The sequence below is a fragment of the Hemitrygon akajei genome, chromosome 30 (genome assembly GCF_048418815.1).
Source record: "Hemitrygon akajei chromosome 30, sHemAka1.3, whole genome shotgun sequence".
In the NCBI taxonomy this organism is placed as follows: Eukaryota; Metazoa; Chordata; class Chondrichthyes; order Myliobatiformes; family Dasyatidae; genus Hemitrygon; species Hemitrygon akajei.
Window position 1 is genome coordinate 2,245,210 of NC_133153.1, and position 23,715 is coordinate 2,268,924.

At 43.9% G+C, this 23,715-nt stretch overlaps 1 protein-coding gene across 1 annotated transcript in view; it reads right to left on the reverse strand.

Annotated features, from left to right (window-relative positions):
- LOC140718756 (SHC-transforming protein 1-like) overlaps nucleotides 1-19,794 on the reverse strand; it is a 223,930-nt gene extending 204,136 nt beyond the window's left edge. Inside the window, exon 1 of the mRNA XM_073032868.1 lies at nucleotides 19,613-19,794. The gene's annotated coding sequence lies outside the window, so the exon portion shown is untranslated. The remainder of the gene's footprint in view (nucleotides 1-19,612) is intronic.
- Between the last annotated feature and the right edge of the window lie 3,921 nt (nucleotides 19,795-23,715).

Sequence of the window (23,715 nt, forward strand, 5' to 3'; positions counted from 1 at the left end):
GGAGTGCAGTGGAAAAAATGGATCTGAGAATACAGATCTGTAATTCCTTGAAAATGGTGTCACATGTAGATAAACTCATAAAGAGAGCTTTTGGCACACTGGCCTTCATAAATTAGAGTACTGAGCACAGGAATTGGGACATTATGTTGAAGTTGTATAAGATGATGGTGAGGCCAAATTTGGAATACTATGTGCAGTACTGGTCACCTACCTACAGGGAAGATATCAATAAGTTTGAAAGAGGACAGATTAAATTTACTGGTGACTTGAGTTATAAGGAAAGGTTGACTAGTTTAGAAATGTTTCTTTTGGAGAATAGGAAATGAGTGGAGGTTTTGTATGGTTTAGCACGGACTAATTTAACTGAAAGGTCGGTTTCAGTGCTGTACCCGTGACTCTATTTGATAGAGGTATACAAAGTTATGAAGGAATGTAGATTCAATTGTAACAATTAAGAGGAACTTGGATAAGTAAATGGATGAGATGGTTAGCTGTGGTTAGAGATGGTTAGTGGGATTAGGGTGAATAACTATTGGGCATGGACTAGATGGGCTGAAGGACCTGTTTTGTGCTGTAGTACTCTGTGACTATTATACTACAGCCCCACAATAGCAATCTGGACAATGAGGAACAGATATACAGGCAGATTAGAGAACAGTGTAAGAACAAGTATCATTGTCATGGGTGACTTCAACTTCCTGAATACAGACTGGAAGCTGCTTAGTGCAAGAGGTCTGGATGGGGCAGAATTTGTTAGGAATATCAGGAGTGTTATGTAAAGCAGTATGTAGATAGTACAAGAGACAGACCCGTACTGGACTTGATGTTCTTGATGTTGGGTAATGAGCCTAGCCAGGGGACTGCCAGAACAGTGGTAGAACAGTTAGGGAAGAGTGACAAATTACAAGAGTATTAAGAAAGAACTAGGGGGAGTTCATTGGGAGCAGCTGTTTTCTTGGTAAGTTCACATATGACATGTTTAAATGCCAACTGCACTGAGTATAGGACAGGATTGTTCTAGTAAGAAGAAAGAACAAGGAGGCAAGGTAAAGGAACCTTGGATATCAAAAGAGGACCTGAATATAGCCAAGAAGGAAGAAAGAAGTCTATACAAGGTTTAGGAAGCTAAAATCAAATGGAGCTCTTGAGGATTATAAACAAACTAGAAAAGTGCTCAAGATAGAATTAAGAGAGCCAGAAGGGGCCATGAAAACTCCTGGAAAAGTAGAATTCCAGGGCATTCTATGCACATGTCCAGCCAAGAAGATAACTAGGGAGAGGGTAAGATCACTGACGGATAAAGGAGGGAACATGTGCTTGGAGGCAGAGGATGTTGTCAAGGTCCAAAATTAGTACTTAATATTGTATTTACCAAGGAGCTGGACATGGAGGGAAGGAAGGTCAGTATGAAGATCAAGGAAAAGGTAATGTTGGGTCTCCTAAAGGACATTAAGTTTGCAGACCCTGCATATGACAATGAACTTGACTTTGGCTTTGAATTTTAGCAACAAGATGCTGCTGGAGCCAGATTCCAACTATGCAGTCTCTTGTTCTTCATTGTATTTGACCAACGGGGAAAAAGAAACTTGAAAATAAAGATCTCAGGCATGATAGACACCTTCATGATAATAGTGATCCCTCTTCTCTGGTACCAAAATATAGACCATCTACAGTTCTGGAAATATTTATCCAGCATTCTCCTCTGGGAGTATAAACAAATCAGCCTCAGTCTGCTGCCTTATACCAGACTCCAGGTACTGAGACCCTAAGTCCAGTCAGTCAGATTGTTCTGAAAGAGCATCTTGCTCCTGAAACAGAGCAGATTATTCCCAGCAGTATCACCACTGGAGTTCACCATTTGGACAGAGTCAAAAATACAAGGATGTTTTCAAAGCTTTCTTGAGAATGTGCAGAATCTCCACCAAGTTATGGGAATGCACTCCACGTGGCCCTGAGAACCTGAGGTTCAATCATCAAAAGCACCAAAGATCCACTGGAGGTGAGGCATGGTTCCCAACTCCTATCTCTGTTTAATACTGGCAATCCTGACCTATCAGAAGTGAGAACTCCAGAGGCACAAGACAATCCTAGGCAAAGCTGCAGTCATCGATAGATGTTCATTACTGTGTCAGGGCTTAAACATTGTCACCTCCTACAGGTGAGAATGAAGAGTAGAATGGCAATGATGCATCACTCAATGATGAACTGAATGCTGTTTATGCTTTGAGAGGAAGAACAATATCATACCATGTCACAGCATCTGACAACTCTGTGATCTCAGTCTCAAAGGCTGACCAAGGCTCCTTCAGGAGGTGAACCTTCACAAAGTGTCAGACACCCTGTACCTGGTTAAGAATCAAATTTTTCTCCAAGAGTCATTGCCTTGTCATGGTGGACAGACTTATGAGTTGCTGAGATCCCAAGAATGATGCCAAATGGAGTTTAGCTATTTGGTGCTTAGCTCCTGGTAGAGTGATCCCTTGGTGGTAAGGTCAAGGGGAAGTTCCAGACAAAGTGTGATTTACACTAAGACCACAACGGTGAAGACAGAGGAGGTCTGCAGCAGTAAAGAGCCTCTAGTCATCTTCCATTCAATGCCACTGGACCCTGACCTTGATCTGTCAAGGACTGTGTGGTGGCTACCCATCTTGGAGTATCGCATTCACCTTGTTATTATAGGAAGGATGTGGAAGCTGTAGAAAGAGTGCAGAGATGTCTCGATTAAAATTCTTGTCATGACGAAAGATTAAGCAGGCTAGGGATTTTCTCTTTTCAGTGAAGCAGGATGAGAAACAACTTGGTAGAGGTGTATAAGATAAGACAGCTAGCACCTTTTTCCCAGGGTATACAAGACGAAATCCTTTGAATTTAATTAAAATACAGTATCAAGGGGATGACAGAGATAAGTATTTACACAAAATGGTGGATGTATGGAATGCACTGCCAGGGGTGGTGATAAAGGCAGATATGTTAGGGACATCATTGAGACTCTAAGATAGGCACACGAATGAAAGAAAAATTGAGTCTATGTGTGTGGGAAGGGTTAGATTGATCTTGGAGTAGGTTAAAAAAATCATCATAACATCGTGAGCCAAAGGCCCTGTACAGTACTATGTTCGATGAACTGTTCTGTGTTCTACCCAAAACCTCTTTTGGCATTTCAACAATGTAGGAAAGAGAAAAGTAAAGCAGGAACAGTAATAGCTTGCAACAGGGTCAGAAAGGCAAAAGTTAAAATAAAGATCTGCACTCAACCTGATTATACCAAAGAAGGTGGCTGAAATGCCCCATGTCCAGATCAATTCTCCTTGTGACATTCGGTGTGGGAAATAACCCCCTGAAGCATGATTGGAATCTTTGCCCTTTAAAATGCCCTTTGCATTTTTATCAACTAGTAACTTCCTGGATTTTCAGTGGAAAATTAGTTGCTGAGTTTCCTGTACGTCACTGACACAGTGTTCTTGGTCATGGTCATGGTGAGCTGCTGACTATGAAATGTGAACTGAATATATCCATGCACGAGTCAAACCCCAGAGTGAACACATTTCTTTCATCAGCGCAGATGAAGAAGCTTAACTGAAAATGTTCACTGTCTATTTCCCTCCATAGCTGCTGCCAGGCCAGCATGCCAAATACCTTCTTCACTACCCTGTCTACCTGTATAGCCATTTACAGTGTACCATGTACTTGATTCTTTGCACTATTGTGTACTGCTCTGGTTACCTACCTACAAGACAGATATCAATGATATTGAAATAGTACATATTGAAAGAGAGTTATAGGGAAAGATTAAATAGATTAGGACTTCTTTTCCCTGTAATGTAGGAGAATGATGGGAGATTTGACAGAGGTATACAAAATTGAGGGGTATAGAAATGCAAACAACTGAAGTTGAGTGAGGCTAAGGGTGAAAATTGAAATGTTTAATGGGCACTTGAGTAAACTTCTTTACTGGAGGTGTTGCAACTATGGAAGGAGATGTTGACAGAAGTTGTGGCCATAGGTTCAATAGCAATATTTAGAAGTTTGGATGAGTACATGGGAGAGGAATGATCCAGGTATGGGTCAATGGGTCTGGGCAGAATAATAGTTCAGCATAAACTAGGTGGATCAAGGGCATGTTTATGTATTGTAGTGTTCTGTAACTCTAACTCTCAGTTTTAACAACTCTACCCAGTGCCCCACCATTATAACTCAGATTGGTCAGCAGCTTCAGGAAGAGTGGGAGTCAGAAGCACTGTTCCAAAGGAACAGTGGAGTTAGGCTAGTAATCTCATTTTTAAAAAATGTTGTCTCCTTTCCTACACAGGAGAACAAAGCAATAATTGCTCATGAAATTAAAACCTCATGTTTGGGTAGAGTACATTTAAACTAAAGATGGGATGCAGGTCGATCAAAATATATCTGTAGCACATGGTGTGGAGCTTGTGCAGGAAAGGTTAAATTGCACGATTTAATATTAATATTCAGGTATTGTAACCCCTGTGATTTCTGTGTAAAAGACAGTCTCTGATATGACTCACCATTGTCTATGGCATATATGTCAAACTCAAGGCCCGCGGTGGAATTATCTTTGGCCCACGAGATAATATCTAATTACTATTAAAGCTGGCCCCAGTAATCGAAGCGCCTATGGCGTATGATATGGCTAATGCTGAGTTTATTCAGGTACCAGGTTTTCAGGGTTTTTAGTGTTTATTCGGCAGTCTTGCTCGGCAGTCTTCTTCATAAGAAACGGAATTTGTAAAGTGAAACACTTTGTAGTTATAGCAGAGACTGAGACACATAAGAGCAGGCTGAAAAAACGGAGGCAACAAAAGCTGCGTTTGCATGCGTCCGACTGATCCGGCCCGCATGAAGCTGCATTTTGCTCAATCCGGCCCGTGACCTAAAATGAGTTTGACACCCCTGGTCTATGGTGTCAAAGTCCTAGAAATCTACAGCATAGAAGCAGGCACTGGGTGTCAACCACCCATGTAAATTATCCATGTTCTTCAGGTTTGGAGGAGTTAATAACACTTCTTGTGTATGGGGTGTCCAGGGAGGGCTAAAATGTCTGAGGAACGAGCTTGATTTGTCCACTCTAGGGCAGATCACTCACCTTTGGTTCCCTGTGGACACTCAGTTCTCACCTGTGTCTCCAGGTAGTTGTTTGCATGATAGGCAGGTTAAACCAGATGAGTGTAGCTGGTGGCTTCATACCCCAGTGAGATAGGGACAGGCCTGTCCTAGCATGCAAAGTCAGTTCCAGCAGACTGGGCAGATGAGATCAATGGCCAGGGAGGCAGTACTGCAACTCTCCATGGTGAGCAAAGGGCATGACAAGGCACAGAAGACATCATGGTCATCCAGTGCAAGAGAGGCCCCTGTTTATGAGGCTTGCACATACTACTGAACCTGGACTTCTGAGGTTGAAAGAGTGGAAATGTCTCAGTGTAACAACTTTTCCACTTTTAAAACTCTCCCACATAGGTTTCCTGTCACCATTGGACACGATAGACAACCACCACAATCACAACTCACACACTCCTCCTAGATTTCTCAGTCGGCCTGCAAAGTGAAGAGGACTGATACTGTTGTGTTTTTCAGTGACCATGCCTTTCTAGTGCACACCCTAACACAATCTGTAGATCTCCATCTGACTTCATCAAGAAGGACCTACCTCCCAACACTGCCCCTCAGCTGCAGATTCCTTCACACATTCTGGGATGCTTGCTGCCAAGAAGGGCACTTTAAAAATGGAAGATTCCCCCTCCCCTTTTAGTTGATTTTAGATGTACATCCTTTCTTTTAAATTCCAAGGTCACTGCACCAGGGGAGGTGTATCCTGGTAAATCTCCTTTGTATCCTCTCTAAAGCTTCCCATTTTCCTATAATGAGGCAATCAGGAATGAGCATAATATTCCAAGTGTGGTTTATAAAACCAGAGTTTTATAGATCTGCAACATTACCTTGTGGCTCTGTCCCCCAATAATGAAGGCCAATTCATCATACGCCTTTTTATCCACCCTATCAACTTGCACACCAGCTTTATGAATGTGGACCACAAGATCACTCTGACCTGCCATTACCCCTGTGCCTTCACGTTTGACCTTCACACATTTCCAGTTGAACTCCATTTGCCAATTCTCAGTCCTACTCAGCAACTTGCAGTACCCACAATACCACTAACCTCCATGTTATCTGCAAACTTACTAGTCCCTGCTTCCATGTCCTTATCCAAGTAATTTATAATTATTGCAAAGAGCAGGGTCAAAAGAAAGAGTACTCTGATCACTCCAGACAGAGTATGCTCTACCACACAACTATGGCCACACTTTGTGTTCTGTGGGCAAGCCAATTCTGAATGCACAGAACCAAGTTTCCCCTGATCACATGCCTCCAGACTTTCTGAATGAGCCTATTATGGGGATTCTTATCAAACACCTTACTAAAACACCACAGCCACTGCTCTGACTTCATCAATTTGCTTTGTCACTTTCTCAAAAAATGCAATCATCCATGATGACCATCCCTAATCAGACTATGATTTTCCAAATGCTCATAAAAGCTGTCTCTAAAATCTTCTCCAAATAATTTGCCCACCACTGATATACTTATGGTAGACCTGTGCTAATGGAGATTGTGGAGGAGATGTTGTTGCCAAACTGACTGGGGTCTGCAAGTGAGGAAACCAAGGATCCTTTAGCACAAGGAGATATTGAGGCCAAGATCTTGAAGGTTACTGATTAGTTTTGGTGCGGGGGTGAGAGTATTGAATATCAAGTTGTAGTTGATAAGGAGCATCCTGAGGTTTGCATCTTTGCTGTCCAGGTGTTCAGAGTTGAGTGAAGAGTCAATGAAATTGCATCTGCTGTGGACCTGTTGCGCTGGTAGGCAAATTGGAGTGAATCACTTTTTAGACAGGAGTATATAAGTTTCATCACCAACCTCTCAAAACACTTCATCATCATGGATATATCTAAGTGTTACTGGACGATAGTAATTGAAGCAGGTTACCAGGTTCTTAACTGAAGGTTGCTTGAAGCATGTGGGTATCTCAGACTGCTAAACTGAGAGGTTAAAGATCTCAGTGAATGCTCCAGCCAGTTGATCAGTTCAGGTCTTTAGTTCTCAGCTAGCTACTTCATCTGGGCTGGCTGCTTTTCGTGAGTTCACCCTCCTAAACGAGGCTCTCATGTCGGCCTCAGAGACTGAAATCACAGGATCACCAGGGGCTGTGAGAGTCTGTGATGCTTCCTCCATGTTTTAACATTCAAAGCAAGGATAGAAGGTATTGAGCTCATCTGGAAGCAAAACTCTGTTGTCACTTATGTTGATTGATTTCATTTTTAAGAGGTGATAGCATTCATGCCCTGCCACAGTTGTCAAGCATCCCTTATTGATTCAAGTATAGTCTGGAATTGCCACTTCACCTGTGAGATGGCTTTCCAGAGATTGTATGTGGACCTCTTGTAACTTTCTTAGTCACCAGACTCAAATGCCTCTGGTCTGGTCCTCAGTAGATTGTGCATCTCATAGTTCATTCAGGGCTTCTGGTTGGGGAAGACTGAATGATTTTGTGGGGTCACACTTGTCGATGACTGTTTTTATGAAGTCTGTTACAACCATGGTGTATTCATTCAGATCCACAAGTGAACCATTGAACATGGCCCAGTCCACCAATGGGAAGTACAGTAATCCCACAGCTGCTCCTCTGTCTCCCGTTGTCATAATCTCTGAAGCCTTGCTTTTCAACCTCTCCCTGTGTGCAAGTAGGAGAAGGACTGTCAAGTGGTCCAACTTCCCGAAAGGCCCTCTGGGCATGGAACAGTATCTTAGTATAGCAGTGGTCTAGTGTGTTGGGACCTCTGGTGCTACAGGTTATACGCTAATAGTAATTGGGCAGGAATTTCTCCAAACAAGCCTGATCGAAATCCACGACTCTGATTTGAAATTAGCGAACTGCAGAATGCACGTCCTGATGGTCTGTTTATTGTCACCGGTGATTTTAACCACACAAACCTTAAGTCAGTGCTCCCCAAATTCCATCAGTATGTGGACTTTGCAATGAGGGGAGAGAACGCATTGGACCTGGTTTACACATACATCCCCAACGCATGGAGGCCTGCCCCCACCTCGGATACTCAGACCACATCTCTGTTATGCTAATCCCAGCATACAGACCTCTCGTTAGTCACTCCAGACCAGTTCAGAAGCAGGTGAAAGCCTGGCCAGCAGGAGCCATCTCTGCTGTTCAAGACTGCTTTGAGCGCACTGACTGGCACATGTTCAGGGAGGCTGCAACCGATGGTGACTCTACCAGCTTAGAGGAGTACACAGCATCAGTGACCAGTACATCAGCAAGCGCATCGATGATGTTACTCTGTCCAAGACCATCACTATACGTGCCAACCAGAAGCCATCGATGACCGCAGAGGTGCGTGCGCTGCTGAGGTCCCGCAATTCTGCCTTCAGAGCAGGCGACAAGGCAGCTTTAATAACAGCAAGGGCCAAACTGTCCCGAGCCATCAGAGAGGCAAAGCGTGCACATGCCCAGCTAATCCACAGTTACTTCCAGGACAGCAGTGACACGCGGCGCATGTGGAAGGGCATCCAGGACATCACCAATTACAAGACAATATCACCTGACTGTGCAGGTGATGCCTCTCTCCCAAATGCGCTGAATAACTTCTACGCCCGGTTTGAGGCGGAAAATGACATGGCGGCAAGGAAGTCCACCCCTCCTACAAATGACCGGGTGCTGTGTCTCTCTGTGGCCGATGTGAGGAGAACCCTGTGCAGGGTCAACCCACGGAAGGCTGCTGGACTAGACAATATTACTGGCAGAGTGCTCAGAGGATGTGCAGACCAGCTAGCAGATGTTCTCACTGACATCTTCAACATCTCCCTGAGCAGCGCCACCATTCCAATGTGCTTCAAGGCCGCCACCATCGTCCCCATGCCGAAGAAGTCTTCAGTGTCCTGCCTAAATGACTACCGTCCCGTTGCACTTACATCCATCATCATGAAGTGTTTCGAGAGGCTTGTCATGAGGCATATCAAGACCCTGCTGCCCCCCTTACTGGACCCCCTGCAGTTTGCGTACAGTCCCAACTGCTCAACAGATGACGCCATTGCCACCACCCTCCACCTGGCCCTAACCCACCTGGACAAAAAAAGACACATACGTTCGGATGCTGTTCATAGACTTTAGTTCAGCATTCAACACAATCATCCCTCAGAAACTGATTGGAAAGCTGAGCCTACTGAGCCTGAACACCTCTCTCTGCAACTGGATCCTAGACTTCCTGACTGGGAGATCTCAGTAAGTCCGGATTGGGAGCAGCATCTCCAACACCATCACACTGAGCACGGGGGCTCCCCAGGGTTGCGTGCTCAGTCCACTGTTGTTCACTCTGCTGATCCACGACTGTGCTGCAACATACAGCTCAAACCACATCATCAAGTTCGCCGATGATACGACCGTGGTGGATCTCATCAGCAAGAACGACGAGTCAGCTTACAGAGAGGAGGTGCAGCAGCTAACGGACTGGTGCAGAGCCAACGAGAACAAAACAAACGAGATGGTTGTAGACTTCAGGAGGGCACTCCCCGCTGAACATCGACTGCTCCTCAGTAGAGATCGTAAAGAGCACCAAATTTCTTGGTGTTCACCTGATGGAGAATCTCACCTTGTCCCTCAACACCAGCTCCATAGCAAAGAAAGCCCAGCAGCGTCTCTACATTTTGCGAAGGCTGAGGAAAGTTCATTTCCCACCCCCCATCCTGATCACATTCTACAGGGGTTGTATTGAGAGCATCCTGAGCAATTGCATCACTGCCTGGTTCAGAAATTGTACCATCTCAGATCGCAAGACCCTGCAGCAGATAGTGAGGTCAGCTGAGAAGATCATCGGGGTCTCTCTTCCCGCCATCACGGACATTTCCACTACACACTGCATCTGCAAAGGAAACAGCATTATGAAGGACCCCATGCACCCCTCATAGAATCTCTTCTCCCTCCTGCTGTCTGGGAAAAGGCTCCAAAGCATTCGGGCTCTTACGTCTAGAATATATAACAGTTTCTTCCCCCAAGCTATCAGACTCCTCAATACGCGAAGCCTGGATACCTTGCCCTACTGTTCTATTTATTATTTATTGTAATGCCTGCACTGTTTTTGTGCACTTTATGCAGACCTGTGTAGGTCTGTAGTCTAGTACAGCTTACTCTGTTTTTTTTTATTACGTAGTTCAGTCTAGTTTTTTGTACTGTGTCATGTAAACCATGGTCCTGAAAAACTTTGTCTCATTTTTACTATGCACTGTACCAGCAGTTATGGTCGAAATGACAATAAAAGTTGACTTGACTTGAAATACATCGGGGTGGATTGTTTCTTGTTTGTGACAGCATCATGCAGCATCTCAAGCAGTTGATTACAGTTGGCTGCTGGTGGTATGAAACTACGGTCAAGATCATGGAGAAGAGCACTCTTGGTAAATAGAATGGTTGGCGTTTAATAGAAACATATTAAATATGGCCCACAAAGCTGTGCTGAACATGAGCTTACCTTAGAACTACCTAGGCTTTACCCATAGCCCTCTATTTTTCTAATTGAGAGGTGTTCAAAGTCTGGGAAATACTTTAGAGTGAGGAATACTTGATAGGGGTGTATAAGATGAAAAGAATAATTTTTTTTGTGTGAAGAGATCTTTGGTCTTTGTCATCTTAATGCCTAAAATGAGGTTTCTCCTGGTTATTCTGAGTTGTTTTGTCACTGGACTTGAAGGCAGCATCCTGTGCTTTTAGTTGGGAGCACACCTCAATGTTTAGCCAGAGCTTCTGATTGGGCCGTGATATAACCATTCTTGAAGTAACATCATCTACACGCTTACTGGTGTTACCGGTGATGAACAAAGAATATTCTTCGAGGTCTGTGCTTTCTCCATTGGTGGTGGCCTCCTTGAACATCTGCCAGTTAGTTTGTTCAAAACAGTCCCGAAGCATAGAGGTTGCCTCATTAGGCCATAAACAGTGATATACATATATCTCCATTTTCAGCAGCAGTCAGTATGCTGGGATTAACATTATAGAGATGTGGTCAGAGAGGCCGAGATAAGAGTTTTAGATGGTTATTTGTTCCATTAGTGGCCATGGTGATGTAGAAACAAACATAGAAAAACCTACAGCACAATACAGGCCCTTCGGCCCACAAAGCCGTGCCAAACATGTCCTTACCTTAGAAATTACCTAGGCTTTACCCATGCTCCATGTAGCCACCCAGGAGACTCCTTAAAGACCCTATCATTTCCGCCTCCATCACCGCCACTGGCAGCCCATTCCACACACTCACCCCTCTCTGTGTAAAAAAACTTGCCCCTGACGTCTCCTCTGTACCTACTTCCAAGCACCTTAATACTGTGTCTTCTCGTGTTAGCCATTTCAGCCCTGGGGAAAAGCCTCTGACTATCCACAAAATCAATGCCTCTCATTATCTTGTACACCTCTATCAGGTCACCTCTCATTCTCCGTCGCTCCAAGGAAAAAAGGCTGAATTCACTCAACCTATTCTCACAAAGCATGCTCCCTAATCTAGGCGACATCCTTGTAAATCTCCTCTGCACCCTTTCTATGGTTTCCATATCCTTCCTGTAGTGAGGCGACCAGAACTAAGCACAGTACTTCAAGTGGGGTCTGACCAGGGTCCTATATAGCTGTACCATTACCTCTTGGCTCTTAAACTCAATTCCACAATTGATAAAGGCTAGGGCACCGTATGCCTTCTTAATCACAGAGTCAACCTGCATAGCAGCTTTGAATGTCCTATGGACTCGGACCCCAAGATCCCTCTGATCCTCCACACGGCCAAGAATCTTACCATTAATACTATATTCTGCCATCAAATTTGACCTACCAAAATGAACCACTTCAAACTTATCTGGGTTGAACTCCATCTGCCACTTCTCAGCCCACTTTTGCATCCTATCAATGTCCCTCTGTAAACTCTGACAGCCCTCCAAACTATCCACAACACACCCAGCCTTTGTCATCAGCAAATTTACTAACCCATCCCTCCACTTCCTCATCCGGGTCATTTATAAAAATCACGAAGAGTAAGGGTCCCAGAACAGATGCCTGAGGCACAACACTGGTCACTGGCCTCCATGCAGAGCATGACCTGTCTACAACCACTCTTTGCCTTCTGTGGGCAAGTCAGTTCTGAATCCACAAAGCAATGTCCCCTTGGATTCCATGCCTCCTTACTTTCTCAACAAGCCTTTCATGGGGAACCTTATCAAATGCCTTGCTGAAATCCATATACATTACATCTACTGCTCTACTTTCATCAATGTGTTTAGTCACATCCTCAAGAAATTCAATCAGGCTCATTAGTCATGACCTGCCCCTTACAAAGCCATGCTGACTATTCCTAATCATATTATACCTTCTCCAAATGTTCATAAATCCTGCCTCTCAGGATCTTCTCCATCAACTTACCAACAGATGAAGTAATACTCACTGGCCTATAATTTCCTGGGCTATCCCTACTCCCTTTCTTGAATAAGGGAACAACATCTGCAACCCTCCAATCCTCCGGAACCTTTCCTGTCCTCATTGATGATGCAAAGATCATTGCCAGAGGCTCAGCTGCCTCTCTTCCCACAGTAGTCTGGGGTACATCCCATCCGGTCCCGGTGACTTACCTAACTTGATGCTTTCTTAAAGCTTCAGCACATCCTCTTTCTTAATATCTACATCCTCAAGCTTTTCAGTCCACTGCAAGTCATCCCTACAATCACCAAGATCCTTTTCCATAGTGAATACTGAAGCAAAGTATTCATTATGTACCTCTGCTATTTCCTGAAGTCTCCTGCAATTATGAAGAGGCCATCCAGATGCTTGTTTTGTAGGGAGCTGATGATTTATAGGGAGCTTTAAAGTTCATACTCAGGGAAATGTATGAGCATAAACTCCCTGAGCAGGTAAGATGTTTAATTGCCCTGAACAGTAACTAGCTAACCACAGATGAGTTTGTGCACCAACCTTTGTTAATGCACACATAGGTTTCACCTCCTTTTGATTCTGTTGACAGACAGAATTCTGTCTGTGTGGAACAGAGTTATCCCGTTGAGTTGAAATGCTGAGCCAGGCATGTTATTGTTTAACCACGTTTTGGTGAAACCCAGACTGCAGCAGTTTCTCATCTCTTTTTGTGCATTCATTCTCAGTCTCAATGAGTACATTTTATTTTCTAAAAAATAAAATGGCCTGGAAAAATGATGGTACTATCAGCCCAGTCAGCTGGTTGGTTAGCTTCCCAATAGGTTGGTTAGCACTGCTTGCCTCTGCTGCTGCCTTAGTATAGCTGCCTAGTCCAGGCCGCTGTCCATAGGACACCTTGTCCACTATTAACTCGGCTGCCACTGGATTAAAAGTAATTTTATCTAAGAATTCAGCAGCACTGTTTTCACAGAGCTTTGGCTAACTGAAATCCCTGACTAGAAGCTTTGAAACACTTTCTAAGAATTTAAAGATAGCACCATTACAGGGAGCTGGATCTCAGCATACTGCCATGTTGCCTGTTTCACCAGAAGTCTGAAGTTTAGCTGATGTTCCGTTATTAAAGAAATGCAACAGGGATAAACTAGTGAACTATACAGAATTATAGACATCAAATTATGCAGCATGAAAACTGTCTACGCTATCTATGCCTCTCATAATCTTATAAATGTCTACCAGCTCTCCCGTCAGCCTTAACTACTCCAAAGGAATTGACCCAAATTTGTCCAACTTCTCTCTACGCTCATACACTCTAATCCAGGCAGCATTCTTGTCTATACCCTTTCCAAAGCTCCCATATCCTTCCTGTAATGTGCAAACAAAAATGCGCAGTAAACATGAGAAAGGCTGCAGATGCCTGGAATCCAAAGCAACACACAGGAAATGCTGGAGGAACTCAGCATGTCAGGCAGCAGCTATGGAAATGAACAAGTAGTCAACGTTTCGGGCTGAGACCTTTCTTCAGGACAGTGTGGGAAGGGGGAAGATGCCAGAATAAAAAGATGGGGGTGGAGAAAGAGGCTACCTGGAAGGTGATAGATGAAGCCAAGTGCTCAAGAACCGGAGAGGACAGAATCTGATAGGAGAGGAGAGTGGACCATAGGAGAAAAGGAAGGAGGAGGGGACCCAGAGGGGAGTAACAGGCAGGTGAGAAGAAGAAGACAAGGTCAGAGTGGGGAATAAAGGAAAGGGAGGTGGGGTAAAATTTGTTTACTGGAAGGAGAAATTGGATTTTCATGCCATCAGGTTGGAGGCTACCCAGACAGAATATAAGGTGTTGCTCTTCCATACTCAGGGTGACCTCATCTTGGCACAAATGGAGGCCATAGACTGACACATTGGAATGGGAATGGGAATCATAATTAAACTGTTTGGCTCTGCTTGTGGTGGATGGTGCGGAGGACCAATTTACGAGTTCTGACCAATGTAGAGGAGACTGCATCAGGAGCACCAGACACAATAGACCCCAGTAGGTTCTCAGGTGAAGTGTTGCCTCACCTGGAAGGACCGTTTGGGGCCTCAAATGGAGGTGAGAGAGGAGGTGAATGGGTGTAGCACAGGGATAAATGCCGGGATGGAGATTAGAGAGGAGGGATAAATGGACAAGGGAATCACAGAGGAAACGATCCCATGCAGAAAGTGGTTGGGTGGGAGGAGGTAAAGATGTTGGAAATAATTTGGAAGATGTGTAGTTCAGGTGGTCGATAGTTTGGTTGAGTTGTTTTCCAAACTTGGCAATTTACTTGCTAATGTTTCGCCGCCTTGCGAGAAGACGTGGCAGTGAATTATCGATTGTGGTGTGTGCTTCATAGGTAGAGACCGGGGGGAGCACTGGTGGCACCAGAGGTTTTTTCTTGCTGGTGGCTGAATTATTCAGTGATGGTGCTGAGGGATGTGTTGTATGGTAATATGTATTCAGTTTCAAGCATTATGTTCCTACTATAAATGCCTCTGTTGATTCACAAGCAACAGCAATTGATAGATCTGATATAGAAGTGAAGTGTGACAGTGTCAACAGCATCAGAGACAACCCGGGCTACACAGAGCATAAACAAATAGACCAACAGAGCATCTGACCCACAGCGCACAACACGAATCACTCACCAATCCCACAATCAGCGTCAAATTCGTGCTTTTCAACTGAAAAACACAACACTAACCCACAATGTCCACTGCCATTCACTGCTAGACAGACAATGCCAAAAGGTACACTGTTATTAAAGTCAAATAAGGCAAACAACAGATGCAAGGCTTTACCAGGAGTTGAACAAATCGTACTCTGACCATGCAATACCTCAATTAATTCGGCTACTGAATTTAAAACAAAAATCAACAGAATCACCGCTTGGAAGTCTAAGCAAAACCAGTAGGCTTAGTAGCAGTAAATGTAATATTTTAGGATTTGCAGAAAACATAAGGACAATCGGATATCCACCACAAAATAATAATTATAATCAGTATTAGTCTAGGCTCAAATTTTTAAAAAAATCAACTGCACTCACCATTGATGTTTTCAGAGAAGCACAATCCGTCTGTTGTTGTGATTTGTGGCGAAAGCATCTGATGCACCATCAATAACTCACGCCGAGACTTAGGAAGTGAGATATCGGCTTTAATTGACTGAAGGACAACACTACATCCTGGGGAAAATGAGGGAGAGCAGCAGGCCACAGTCGCCTTTATACAGGGGTCTGTGGGAGGAGCCACAGGGGTAGTCAGCAGGGTCTTGGGAGGAGCCACAGGAGCAGTCAGACAGGTATATCTAGTTCACCACAGCATCAATGATTTTCTGGATGTCAAGTGCCTTGGTCCTCCGGCTGTTTATGGCCAACAGGGCCAAGTTGCTGTTCCGAGCATTGCCGCTGCTATTCCTTAGGTAGATTTTGAGGCGTCTGAGGCAAGAGAAACTCCGTTCGCATGAGGCAGATGTCACAGGCAGAGTCAGTGATATACAGATTAGTTTGTATCAATCTATAAATGCATCACGGTAGGGTCTCCTTAGCGCTAGAAATTCCACTGTGTCATTCGGCCTATGCCTCCATAGCAAACTTATGAGCTGCACTTACATGATGGGCTTTGGAAGCTGTTGTAGCTTTCCACCAGTTGCGGTAATCGGTGACAGTGAAGGTAGACTCAAAATGGAACCCATGTCCTCCACACAGGAAATGCCCGTATGCGAAGCAAAACATAGTATCTTTTGTGATCGAGTATTCCAGCCAGGGGTACAGGTTAAACCAGCCACGAATAAAACTCCTTTGTTGATTGCCAAACTGTTGTGAAGGGTACTTTTACAATGCTGGCTGACGGGGTCCTTCCTCAGGCTGCTGGCTAACATCGCTAACAGTATTCCCACTATCACTAAGAGCAACTTCATCCACGTTTTCTTCCGAATCCCGCTCCATTTCTTGTTCCTCTACTTCACCCTCACACTCCTTCGATGAGCTGCTGTCGTCCTCATCCCCACTTACTTCTTACTGCATGTCACTTTCAATTCAGACAGGCTCAGGCTGAGACATCACTGATTCCTCTGGATGAGCTCGTTTTCTCACTAAAAATCGATCCATTTTTCACGCTGACTAAAATAATACATGTGCCAAGCCCACACTAGCTTGTAAAAGCACAATGTATGTATGTGTGTGTGTGTGTGTGTGTGGCATCCGTTAGTCTCATGAGACCATGGATCTGCGCCTGTGTGGTGAACTACATATACCTGTCTGGACACGCCCCCTGATGACTGCTCCTGTGGCTCCTCCCACAGACCCCTGTATAAAGGTGTTGGAGGTCTGAGCCCGGCCTCTCAGTCTCCAGGATGTAGTATGGTGGTCACTCACTGCTTGTTCCTTCTTCCAGTCAATAAAAGCCGATACCTCGCTTTTACGTCTCAGAGTGAGCCTGGATCCTGCACAATGTATGTATGATATCAATCTCTCGCGTGAGTGACATCACCACCTTAAGTGATCTTAGATCAGCTTAACTGATCTGAGTTGGGTCAGTAACAGCAAGACATTGACAACGAACGAATAAGCAGAAGTGTAGAGTGGATCTGACCTTAGACCTGCACAGAGTTTATAACTTTATTGCTGCATGGGTGCTATGATAATTGGGGGTGCTGTTTCACTAGATCAACTGGAGAAACAAGCTGTATTCAAAACTATACAAAGAAAGCAGCTGCAATTTTTATGTCAAATTTCAGTTAATTTCTTGGTGGTGCTATTGTAATTCCTATAGCACCAGCAAGCACCACCTCAGCACTGCCACTGAAGATCAAGAGGGGCACAAATTCAACTTGGCATCACTGAAAGTGAACATATGGCATGCAAGAGAATTCCTAGAAGCATTTTTTCCGGCAAACAATTCTGTAAACAAACATGTAGACCTTGAAAAGATGCAGGCAAAATTCCTGACCACAACATTCGAAGTTCACCACACAGCCTATCAGTGACCAGATTTCTTCCCCACATCACAATTGAGTTTAGGAAATGACATCCAACCAGCTGACTGAAAAGTATTTAAAAACCAAGCATTTAGAGGACACAACACAATCACAGCACACTAATGGTGTTTCCTCACATGGTGCTAAAACATTTGCAAGTAAATTGGCAAGATCGGAGAACAATTCAGCCCGACCAGGTAAATATATATTTAGTGGTAGGATCCCTTTGGAGGTGGCAGAAGTCGTGGAGTATTTGTTGGATGCAGAGGCTGATGGGATGGTAAGTAAGCACAAGAGGAACTCTATCACTATTAAGGCAGTGAGAAGATTGGCTGAGAACAAATGTAAGGGAAATGGAGGAGATTGCACATAATACTCCACATGTGGCCTAACCAGTTTTATATAACCGCAATGTGACTTCCTGACTCTAATTCAGAGTCCCAAATATTGAAGTCAAGCAGGCCTTACACCTTCTTCTACTTCAATCTATTGGTTTGACTATTTTCAGGGAGCTATGGACTTGGAGCTCAAGATCCCTCCATAAATCAATGCTGTTAAGGGTTATTCATTTAACTGTGTACTTTCTCCTTAATAGACCTCCAAAAATGCAAACCTCCTCTTGCTTGGATTCAGCTCCACCTGCTATTTCTCTGCCCCATACCCGTATTCATTGACAACCCTCTATGTTGTCCACAACTTCACCAATCTTTGTGTTGTCTGCAAGCTTACTAACCCATCTACATTTTCATCCAGGTCATATATATATTGGCATCCTTCTGACTCAAAAGAGTGGGTAGCAGATGAGAAAAATCAGCTTGTGGTGATGCACTTCCTAGAGTGACTGAAGAGTCCCACCCTGGAGTGACAGTCTTGTCCATGCTGGCTGGAGCTGAAGGAAGACTGGCGTCTGGTTGGAGCAGCTCTCTCTTGGCCGCCAGCTCACTTCCTGCATTTGTATGCCTTTTCAAACTGCCAGACTCCAGGTGGCCCAGTTATCTGCTATGTCTTCCCAGTTGTTCACATCGATGTTGGCCAGCTTCAGATCTATTCTGCAGACATCCTTAAAGCAAAACTATGGGAGACCAACTGGGCGTGCACGCTCTGCCTATTGCCCATACTGCAGGTCTTTTGGGAATTGACCAGAGCCCATTCTGTATAAAATCCAAGTACACAACATCCACCAATTCTCCTTTGTCTGTGCTGTTAGTTATTTCTTCAAAGAATTCCAACAAATTTGTCAGGCAAATTTTTCCCTTAAGGAAACTATGCTGACTTTGACCTATTTTATCATATGTCTTCAAATACCATGATACCACATCCTTAACAATCGACTTTAACATCTTCCCAACCTCTGAGGTCAGACTCACTAGTCTAAAATTAGATGTCACAAGTCTAATATGAGACAGGCAAAGTTTAAAGGAGATCTGAAAGGCAGGTTTTTCCACACAAAGTGTGGTGTCTTCAACAAGCTGCCAGAGGCAGTGGTACAGACAGGTACAATGACAATATTCCCATCAGGTCCTCCTGAAAATTTCTTCTTGTCACTTGAAAACCATGCCTTTTTGTTTTTGATACCCCTATACTCATACCATGGGAAAAACCGTCTGATTGTCTACCCTATCTATAGTTCTTACAATCTTGTAAAGATTATAAGATTTTATAATCTTAAAAATCTCTTTTACCATAACCCCAGACTATCCAATGCACCTCCATAACAAAAGTCCATTTTGGGCAACACACTGATGAATTTCCTCCATACTCTCTTTGGCATCTTCCTGTAGAATGGTGGCCAAAACTGCACATAGTTTTCCAAGAGAAGTCTGACCAGCATTTTGTTCAGAGAAGGTGTCTGAACTTCAAGAGGCACTCAACTCTCAGGCCTGGTTTTCTTTAAAAGGTTTCATAACTCAATGTATTTGTCAAGCACAGGGTGAAGTCACAAAGGTTCCTCCAATTTTCTTTTAGTTTGCTTGTGTTTATTGTCTCAAACTCCCACGTGGATTTATACCTTTAGCTAAAAATCCACTGCTGTGGTCTGAAGTGAAATGTACTTCTCTAGCTGAAGTGAATTTGGCAACTTATCTCTAACCTTAGACCCAGTAAAGTTATCAAGATTATGAAATGGAATTGGCACTTACACTGTGTTGTAGGCAACAAGGTTCTGGTGGCTTGCGAATGGCTCCTTGTATTCCAGTCAGTAAGTAATCAAAAAGGCAAAACTTCAGTATATTGGTCAGCTTTTTTGTTTCAAGCCGAAGTCTTACTTGAATGCAGAAATAAACACTTCAGTTTGTCCGCGATGTCAAAATGACTGCACGTACCAAATACCGGCAGAAAAAGGGGAACTCAACTATCTTTCAATTATTAGTTAGTCACTTATAAATAGAAATAGAGGAAGTCACGAGGTCGTGTCTAGAAATTGATTTAAAAGAACTGATCCAGTGTTATTGCTACAGTAAGTACACAAGCAAACACTAAAATTTGAAGTAAGAATATTGGAACGGTTCATTATTTAAAATCAATATTTAAGTTTGAACCATATTTTACAATTGGAACAATCGGATCTTTTTGGTATGTAACACAAAGCCACATTAAAGTCTGAGGTGACATGGCTCAGTGCTCCAGTGCACCAGAACATGGTGGCTCGTCCTACAGCTCGTGCTTGCTTGCATACCTGAACTTGAACTCATCAGTCGATGCATGTGCTGAATACACGCTCTATGTACGTACTGAGTACACACTTCATACATGTGCCATGTATGCACTCCATGCATATGTTTTCTGCTCACTTCACAGTTATTGGGAGCATTTAAGCATCAACTCACACTTGGGAATTTGCTGGCATAAACAGGACAAATTGTTCTGGTGAACTTGCAGATTTGGAGAGAATGGCAGGCCTCAGATTCTTGCTTCTCCCTATGGGGCATTGACGGTGACATTTCTAGCATCACAAATGAGAGTCAGAGAGCATGGAAGCAGGCCCTTCAGATCCAAGCGAACTGCTTCTGTGTGGAAAAAGCTGCCCTTCAGATCCTGATTAAACCTCTCTCCTCTCATCTCATCAACATCTTACATCTACCAGATTTCCCTTCAGTGCAAAATGCAAATCAAAGCAAATTATGTTGAAAATTTCTCAGTTCTGATTTTCCAATGACTCACAGGGTTGGCGTAGTGCCAACGCATTGAAAGTGAGCTAAGAAAATCTTCCCTTAAACAAAAAATGTTATCTGGACCTTACATGAAGAACTTTTAATATATTCTTTATATTTTTTGGAGTATTTTCCCTAGATTTCTGTCAGCAACCTGAGTACTATGGCATGAAAAATGTATTAGTGGGAATTTCAATCCAAGTTCCAAAATTTTGGCGACTTTATAGAGGAAACAAAAGGTAGAAATGAAGGATGTGCGGCGGATTCAGTGGCAACCTCGAGGAACTTTCTTTGCTTCCTTTTTTCCTTCAACCAAATCTTTAGGGAAGGAATTTGGTTCTCACCTCCAGTAATTTTTAATTTGATTGGGCCGTGGTTTTTTCTGGTGGCCCAATCAAATTAGGAGCAGGAGAGGCATAGGTCGAAGCGAGAGATTTAAGAAGGTGCATTTGTAGGCTTTTGATGTTTTCCAACAGCCAATCAAATTGTGATTCATTAGCAAGAGAAAAATAAAATAAGGCAGGGACAAGTGGTGCAGGAGCAGCTATTGTTGGAGTGAAACAATGTTGCAGTGGGAGGCTTTGGCTCAATAGGCTTGGGCGAGACTAGTATCTGGTAAGTTTCTTCTTCTTCATTCTTCGTTTGTTAATGCATAGTCAGAGCAATGAGGATGGCTCCGGGGCTGCGTTGTATTCTTTATGTGAGATGTGGGGATTCTGGGAGACCTCCAGCCTCCTGGATAACTGCATCTGCACCAGGTGTACCGAGCTGCAGCTCCTCAGAGAACGTGTTGGAGAACTGGGGCTGGGGCTCGATGACCTTCAGCTCATATAGAAAACTGATGAGATGATAGATAGGAGCTACAGGGAGGTAGTCGCCCCTAAGCTGCAGGAAGCAAGTACCTGGGTGACTGTCAGGAGAGGGAAAGGAAATGGTCATCCAGTACAGAGTACCCCTGTGGTTGTTCACTTCAATAAAAAGTATACTACTTTGGATACTGTTGAGGTGTCGACTCACTGGGGGAAGCCGCACGATCAGGTCTCTGGCATTGAGTCTGGCTCTGTGGCTCAGAAGAGAAGGGAGGAGAAGAGGAGTGCAGTAGTGATGAGGGAATTCCATAGCTAGTGGATTAGAAACGAGATTATGTGGACACAATAGAGACACCCAGATGGTATGTTGCCTCCCACATGCCAGGATCAGGTACATACATCTTGGATTGGGTCCAAATGAGAATGGTGACCAGCTAGAGGTCTTGGTATATATTGGTGCAGGGTAACATAACTGGTATGTAATTTACAACCAATGACATTGAGTTGGGGCTTCACTTTAAGACGGAACTATGTCGAGGATTTTTAGTATTTGGAGTTCAATATGATGTGTTACAGGTTTCACTAAACATAAAATGCCTCACTTCATGTTATTTGCTAAAACTGGTGACCCTGATGCTCCAGAGTTATTGAACATGTCAGTCAATGCACTCGCTTTGAGACTGCCAGAGTTTTGGGGGAAATGCTGTCGGTGGGTTTGTACAAGCTGAGACCTAGTTTGCTCTGTGAGAAATCATGCTGCCAACACTAAATATTTCAATGTAATAGCATCAATCAGCAACTCCACGGCTACAAGAGTGTTGTGTCTACGCGAATACCTGCCTCAACATGATAAATACCCATCGCTGAAAACTCACCTTTTACTGACTTTCGGATTATTGGAGTCTGTGTGCCGAACAGTTGCTCTTGGCGTGGTTAGGCCTTTGGAGCTAATGGACCATGTGCTGTCTTTCCTGTGAAATCACCACCCTTGTTTTATTTTTAAAGAACTCTTCATTCAGCAAATGTCTGATCCACTTCACATAGACCTTAATAATGTACCTGTGATGGACTATAGGGAGCTTACTAAAATGGCTGATAGTCTACACTCAGCCAGGCAGTGGTTCATCATTCCTCCTCCTTTCTCTAACTCAGTAAGCCCGGTTAGCAAGGCCCCCAATGTAAGGACTCCCCTGGTTGCGAAACAGACTCCACAGGGCCTGTGTTTTTACCATGCTCGCTTTGTTAGGGACTCTAGGAAATGCTGACACCTTGCAGCTTTGTGCGTGTGAGTTTGTTTGACTGCTGGGCGAATTCCCAAGCTTCACCAAGCCCACATTCTCCACTACAGTCACAAAACATGGGGTTGAGCATTACATTTCTACAACTGGCCCGCCAGTCCGTGCCCACATGCTTAGACTGGACCCAGAAAAGCTGGCAACCGTGAAGACTGAGTTTGCCAACATGGAAAGACTCGGCATTGCACACCATTCGAATAGCCCCTGGGCTCCACCCTTCCATTTTGTCCCTAAATCTGATGGTGGTTGCTGCCCCAAGTGTTGATTACTGATGTCTTAATGAGGCCGCCACTCCCGATTGTTTCCCAGTCCTATAGTTTAGCTGGAAAGTCAATTTTTTCCAAAGCCGATCTAGTTAGGGGCTACCTTCAGGTGCCTGTGTGCTTGGAGGACATCCCAAAACAAGCTGTGATAACCCCATTTAGCCTTTTTGAGTTTCTGTGCATGCTGTTTGATGAAAAATGCAGTACAGACTTTCCAACAGCTGATGGACTCTATTAAAAGACAGATTTTCTCTTTGTCTACCAGGATGGCATACTTTTCACTAGTGCATCCAAATCTGAACATGTATCTCATCCTTGCATGTTTTTCAAATGCTGAAGCCAACACGGGTTGATTGTTAACCCAACTAAATGCCAGTTTGGGTTGTCAACCATTGACCTTCTCGGCCATTGCATCTCCGCAGAGGGGGCGAGACACCTCCCATCAAAGTAGCCACTATTATGAATTTCCCACTATTAAAAAACTAAAGGAGTTTTTAGGCCTGGTGAATTTCTATCACCGCATCATTCCACGAGCTGCTGAACTTGTGAGCCCTGTAGAGTACACTTAAAGACAATTCCCCTAATCAAGTGTTTGGCTGATATAAAACCATTTAAACTGCCTACTCCCATTGACCTGCACCAGGAACATAGCCCTCCATACCTGAAACATCCATGTGCCTGTCTAAACGACTTTTAATCTTTGAAATCAGGACCGCACCCGCCAC